The sequence below is a fragment of the Salmo salar genome, chromosome 01 (assembly GCF_965601325.2).
Source record: "Salmo salar chromosome 01, fSalSal1, whole genome shotgun sequence".
Classification (NCBI taxonomy): domain Eukaryota; kingdom Metazoa; phylum Chordata; class Actinopteri; order Salmoniformes; family Salmonidae; genus Salmo; species Salmo salar.
The window spans coordinates 34,327,765-34,333,764 of record NC_138291.1 but is presented as its reverse complement, the minus strand read 5'-3'; positions in this window follow the sequence as shown (position 1 = coordinate 34,333,764).

Below are 6,000 nucleotides of genomic sequence, written 5' to 3'. Positions count from 1 at the left end.
CAGCCAACTTGACACAACTGTGGGAGGCATTGCAGTCAACTTGGGCCAGCATCCCTGTGGAATGCTTTCAACACCTTGTAGAGTCCATGCCCTGACGTATTGAGGCTGATCTGAGGGCAAAAGGGGAAGGGGGGAGGTGCAACTCAATATTGAGAAGGTGTTCCTAATGTTTGGTATTTTCACTGTATATCAGCACATTCTCAAAATTAGGGTACAGTGTTGTCCCTGGGGAGCAAAAAGGTCTAAGGAACACATAAAGTACCTTCCGAGGTACACATAGGAACTCACATGGCACTGGTCGGTTCCTTTTAGGGTACATGTGCAGAAAATCAACCAAATATTTTTGAATATAAGATACAATCCTCACTGCGCTTTGAAATGTAGGTGGGGGCAATGTACCGGTGGGGTTAATTAGCATATTTGGGGATGTGATCTAATATATACAGTACCAGTGAAAAGTTAGGACACACCTCCTCATTGAAGGGTTTTTCTTTATTTTTACTATTTTCTACATTGTAGAATAATCGTGAAGTTCCTATATATATATATGATGGGATGTCTAGACATTATGGACAGTATATGGATAGAATATGTAGTATATCTGTAGAATACATAGGATAGAATAGCGTATGTACAGCAATAGTTAAATAGGATGGCTTTGACTGAAATACAGTATGTACATATGAAGTGGGCAAAACAGTATATAAACATTATTAAAGTGACCAGTGTTCCGTGACTATGTACAAAGGGTGGAAGCCTCTTAAGTGCAGGGTTGAGTACCTGGTGGTAGCCGGCTAGTGACAGTGACTAAAGTTCAGGGCAGGGTACTGGACGGAGGCTGACTAGTGTTGACTATTTAACAGTCGGGTGGCCTTGAGATAGAAGCTGTTTTTCAGTCTCTCAGTCCCAGCTTTGATGCACCTGTACTGACCTTGCCTTCTGGATGGTAGCGGGGTGAACAGGCCGTGGCTTGGGTGGCTGAGGTCCTTGATGATCTTCTTGGCTTTCCTGTGACACCGGGGGCTGTAGATGTCCAGGCAGTGTGCCCCCGTTGATGTGTTGGGCCGACCTCACCACCCACTGGAGAGCCTTGCAGTTTGCGGACTTTACAGTTGACGTACCAGGCATAAATACAGCCCAACAGGATGTTCTCAATGGTGCATCTGTAGAAGATTGTGAGGGTCCTAGGGGCCAAGCGGAATTTCTTCAGCCTTCTGAGATTGAAGAGGTGCTGTTGCAGGTGAACCATTTCAGATTGCCAGTGATGTGTACGCCGAGGAACTTTAAGCTTTTCACCTTCTCCACTGCGGCCCCATCAAATGTGGATGAGGGCGTGCTCCCTCTGCTGTCTACTGAAGTCCATGATCAACTCTTTCATTTTGTTGACGTTGAGGGAGAGGTTATTTTCCTGGCACCACTCCCGCCAGGGCCCTCCCCTCCTCCGTTTAAGCTGTCTTGTCATTGTTGGTAATCAGGCCAACCAGTGTTGTGTCGTCAGAAAACTTGATGATTGAGCTGGAGAAGTGTGTGGCCACGCAGTCATGGGTGAACAGGGAGTACAGGAGGGGGCTGAGCATGTACTCTTGTGGGGCCCCGGTGTTGAGGATCAGCGGAATGGAGGTGTTGTTGCCTACCTTCAGCACCTGGGGGTGAGGTCCAGGACCCAGTTGCACAGGGTGGGGTTCAGACCCAGGGCCCCAAGCTTAATCAAGAGCTTGAAGGGTACTATGGTGTTGAAGGCTGAGCTGTAGTCAATGAACAGCATTCTTACATAGGTATTCCTCTTGTCCAGATGGGAAAGGCCAGTGTGCAGTGCGATGCCGATTGCATCATCCGTGGATCTATTGGGGCAGTATGCAAATTGCAGTGGGTCTAGGGTGTCGTGTAAGGTGGAGGTGATATGATCCTTAACTAGCCTCTCAAAGCACTTCATTATGACAGAAGTAAGTGCTACGGGGCGATAGTCATTTAGTTCAGTTACCTTTGCTTTCTTGGGTACAGGAACAATGGTGGACATCTTGAAGCAAGTGGGGACAACAGACTGGGATAGGGAGAGATATGTCCGTAAACACACCATTCAGCTGGTATGCGCATGCTCTGAGGATACGGCTAGGGATGCAATCTGGGCTGGCAGCCTTGAAGGGTTAACACGCTTAAAATGTCTTAGTCAAGTTGACTATGGATAACGAGAGCTCACCATCCTCTTGAGTGGCGGTGGCCCACGTCGGTGGCAATGTGTTTTCCTCGAAGCGGGCAAAGAAGATGTTTATCTTGTCTAGGAGCAAGACGTCTGTGTCCTTGACATGGCTGGTTTTCCCTTTATAATCTGTGATTGCCTGGAGTCCCTGCCACATACTGTACATCTCATGTCTGTTTGATTGCCTTTTGGAGGGCATAACTGTTTTGTTTGTATTCAAACATTTTCCCATTCACTTTGCCGTGGTTAAATGCAGTAGTTCACGCTTACAGTTTTGCGCAAATGCTGCCATCTGTCACGGTTGTCGTCGGGAAAGGAGGACCAAAATGCAGCAGGATTGTGGATGCTCATCTTGAAGTTTATTTTAACTCAAAAGTGAACACCAAAAATAATAAACACAACGAACTCACGATCAACAAAACAGTCTTGTCAGGCTCACACACGCTAAACAAGAAACAGAAATCTCCCACAACTACAAACACAAACACACCCTAATATATAGGACTCTCAATCAAAGGCAAATAGACAACACCTGCCTTCAATTGAGAGTCCCTACCCCATTTAACTAAACATAGAAACAGATTCACTAGACTAAACATAGAAATACATAAACATAACACAGTGCCCAAAACCCCTGGAATACATAAATCAAATGCCCTACTAAATCAACCACCACCCCGAACCACATAAAAGAAATACCCTCTGCCACGTCCTGACCAAACTACAATAACAATTAACCCTTATACTGGTCAGGACGTGACAGTACCCACCCCCCCCCCCCCCCCCCCTAAAGGTGCAGACCCCGGACGCACCTCCTAAATAAACAAAACCCAACACAAATAAAAAATTTAAAAAATCCCCCTAAACTAAAGGGAGGGAAGGGAGGTTGGCTGCCGTCACCGACGGCACTAGTGCTACACCCCCCCTCCCCAACCCACCTATGCAGGTGGTGGTTCAGGCTCCGGCCTACTGTCCTCCAGAATGCAGACCGACCCGATCAGCCTCGGGCCGTAGGCAGACTCCCCTTGTTCCGGATCGTATGTAGACCTCCTCCACTCCACACTATAGGCAGACTTATTAGTTATACAGTTAATCATAATTCGTTTTAAATTGTCAGGCTTACTTAGTTCAGGATTGCTGCTAGACTCCCTTGGTTTCGGGTCATCGGCAGACTCTGGGCAGACGGGCCACTCTGGCAGATCCAGCGCGGCGGGCCACTCTGGCAGATCCTGGCAGACGGGCCACTCCGGCATCTCCGGGCATACGGGCCACTCCGGCATCTCCGGGTAGACGGGCCACTCCGGCATCTCCGGGCAGACGGGCCACTCCGGCATCTCCGGGCAGACGGGCCACTCCGGCATCTCCGGGCAGACGGGCCGCTCTGACATCTCCGGGCAGACGGGCCGCTCTGGCGGCTCCTGACTGACGGGCAGCTCTGGCGGCTCCTGACTGACGGGCAGCTCTGGCGACTCCTGACTGACGGGCAGCTCTGGCGACTCCTGACTGACGGGCAGCTCTGGCGACTCCTGACTGACGGGCAGCTCTGGCGACTCCTGACTGACGGGCAGCTCTGGCGACTCCTGACTGACGGGCAGCTCTGGCGACTCCTGACTGAGCCGACGCACTGGAAGCCTGGTGCGTGGTGCTGGTACTGGGGTTATCAGCCTGGGAACACGCACCTCCAGGCTAGTGCGGGGAGCGGGAACAGGACGAGTCGGACTGGGCTGACGCACTGGAAGCCTGGTGCGTGGTGCTGGTACTGGATGTGCCAGACTGGGAACACGCACCTCCAGGCTAGTGCGTGGAGCGGGAACAGGACGAGTCGGACTGGGCTGACGCACTGGAAGCCTGGTGCGTGGTGCTGGTACTGGACGTGCCAGACTGGGAACATGCACCTCCAGGCTAGTGCGTGGAGCGGGAACAGGACGAGTCGGACTGGGCTGACGCACTGGAAGCCTGATGCGTGGTGCTGGTACTATCCTCACCAGACAGCTAGCACGCACCTCAGGACTAGTAATGAATGCTAACTCAGGTGATATTATTAGGACACGCTCTGTAGGGCGAATGTCGTGCCTAATACACCAGCACAGTAGCTCTCTCATCCTTTTCTCCTCCAATTTTCCCATCAATTCCTTTATAGTCTCTGTTACTCTCACCTCCAATTTTACCCCGACTAACTCTGGGTCCATCCTCGGCTCTGCCGATCTGTCCGTGTGCCCCCCCAAAAAAAATTATTGGGGCTGCCTCTCCGGTTTCCTCGCCAGTCGTGTACCCCGGTAGCGTTCCCGGTCCTCACCGAATTCCCCTTGCTCCTTACTCCGCTGCTTGGTCCATTTGTGGTGGGAGATTCTGTCACGGTTGTCGTCGGGAAAGGAGGACCAAAATGCAGCAGGATTGTGGATGCTCATCTTGAAGATTATTTTAACTCAAAAGTGAACACCAAAAATAATAAACACAATGAACTCACGATCAACAAAACAGTCTTGTCAGGCTCACACACGCTAAACAAGAAACAATCTCCCACAACTACAAACACAAACACACCCTAATATATAGGACTCTCAATCAAAGGCAAATAGACAACACCTGCCTTCAATTGAGAGTCCCTACCCCAATTAACTAAACATAGAAACAGATTCACTAGACTAAACATAGAAATACATAAACATAACACAGTGCCCAAAACCCCCGGAATACATAAATCAAATGCCCTACTAAATCAACCACCACCCCGAACCACATAAAACAAATACCCTCTGCCACGTCCTGACCAAACTACAATAACAATGAACCCTTATACTGGTCAGGACGTGACACCATCTATCCATGATTTTTGTTTTGGATAGGTTTTAATCATCACAATGGGAACAACATCCCCTATCCACTTACTCACCGTGTCAGTGTATACGACAATGTTAATTTCAGAGGCAACCCAGAACATATTCCAGTCCACGTGATCAAAACAATCTTGAAGCATAGATTCCAATTGGTCAGACCAGTGTTGAACAGTCCTTACCACAGGTACTTCCTGTTTGAGTTTCTGCCTATAGGAAGGGAGGAGCAGAATGGAGGCATGATCTGATTTGCCGAAGGGAGGGCGAGTATGGCATTGTAGCCGTCCTGTAAGGGAGAGTAGCAATGGGCACGAGTTTTTGATGCGTGAGAAGCGCAGACAATTTGTTGATAAAACTTGGGAAGCATTTTTCTCAGATTTGCTTCATTAAAGAGCTGCAGTAAATGCGGCCTCAGGATATGCGGTTTCCAATTGGAACAAAGTCCAGTGTAATTCCTTGAGAGCCGTCGTGCTACCGGCTTGAGAGGGAATATACATGGCTGTGACGATGACCAAGATAATTCTCTCTGGAGGTAATGTGGTCAGAATTTGATTGTGAGGTATTCTAGGTTGGGTGAACAAAAGGACTTGAGTTTGTGTACGTTACCAAAATAACAATGAGTAGTTAACTTCTATGGGCTACCAGCGTCCCACCCCTGGTACACCCTATCAACAGTAGGTGATATATCAAGGGCGCCAAATTTGAAAACAATTAAATGTCATAATTCAAATTTCTCAAACATACAACTATCTTACACCCTTTGAAAGATAAACATCTCCTTAATCTAACCACGTTGTCCGATTTCAAAAAGGCTTTACGGTGAAAGCATAAAGTTAGATTAGGTTAGGACAGTACATTGAAAATAGCTGTGTGTAATGTTTTCTCAATGCAAAGACAGGCATCACCAAAAGCAGAAAACCAGCTACAATTATGCACTAACCTTTGACAATCTTCATCAGATGACACTCC